Raw genomic sequence first — 1,235 nt, forward strand, 5'->3', positions numbered from 1 at the left:
CTTGTGAAAGTTGAGGAAATGCAAGGATATGATGCATACAGAGGGCTACCCACTCTGAACAGGACCATATTCAATGGAATAGAATCTGGGGCCTTGATCACCAAAAATGTATGGAGCCAAAATGACTGCAAAGATAAAGTTCCCTATAGAGAATTTCACTCTGGAATTCTTAAAGCAGGTGCAACCAAATACCTACCTTGATGATTAAATATATCTCAATAATGGACTCCTGAAATTTTTAAACTTAAAAATAAAACCAATGTAATAAATATGTAGACATAATTCTAAAATAGTATATAGGAGCTTAATCAAAAAAGTAATCAGTCTTTGTACCAGCTCTCTCCCTTCCTCTTTACTTGCCAGAGGCTATCACTTAAAAATTGTTTATTTTTACATTTTACCCAGATGCACCAATTCCTAATATTTTGCCACATTAGCTTTATCATTCTCTCATTCTACACACACACACACACACACACACACACACACACACACACACACGATTAAACACACGATTAATTTTTTGAAGCATTAGAGAATAGTTTGCTTACATCATAAAACTTTACCCGTAAATACTTCAGTATGTATTTTCTAAGTACAACTTGAATATTCTTTTACATAACCACAATTCAACTATCAAATTCAGGAAGCTTACCATTCGTTCAATATTTTATTAAATCTAGCATTCATACTCCAGTTTCATCAATTGTTCCAATAATGCCCTTTAGAGCATTTGTTCTCTTTTAGTGCAAGATCCAGTTCAAGATCAAGTATTGTATTTATTTGTCAGTCCTTTTAATTTCCTTTATTCTGGAATAATTCCTCAGCTTTTCTCTTTCACAATGTTAACACTTATTTTTACATTTTATTACATTTTATTTTTAAAGCTTGAGATATAATTGTCACATAATAAATTGTACAAGTTGATGTTTTGAAATATACAACTTTCCATGTGTTCCTCTGTAAGTTCTCTCTAGCTACCTACTATCTTCCCCATCCCCATACAATCCCGATCTGCTATTACTAGATTCTTATATTTTTAGAGTTTTATATAAGTGGAATGATAAAGTGTGTACTATTTTTTCCTTTCAGCATAATTATTTGGAGATTCACCCATGTTGATGCATGTATCAATATTTCATTCTTTTTTATCATTGAGAAGAATTCGTTTGTATGGATGTACTGTATGTGCCCATTCAGCTATTGATGGACATTTAGGTTGTTTCCAGTTTGGG

This window comes from Pteropus vampyrus, unplaced genomic scaffold (assembly GCF_000151845.1).
Source record: "Pteropus vampyrus isolate Shadow unplaced genomic scaffold, Pvam_2.0 Scaffold2, whole genome shotgun sequence".
In the NCBI taxonomy this organism is placed as follows: domain Eukaryota; kingdom Metazoa; phylum Chordata; class Mammalia; order Chiroptera; family Pteropodidae; genus Pteropus; species Pteropus vampyrus.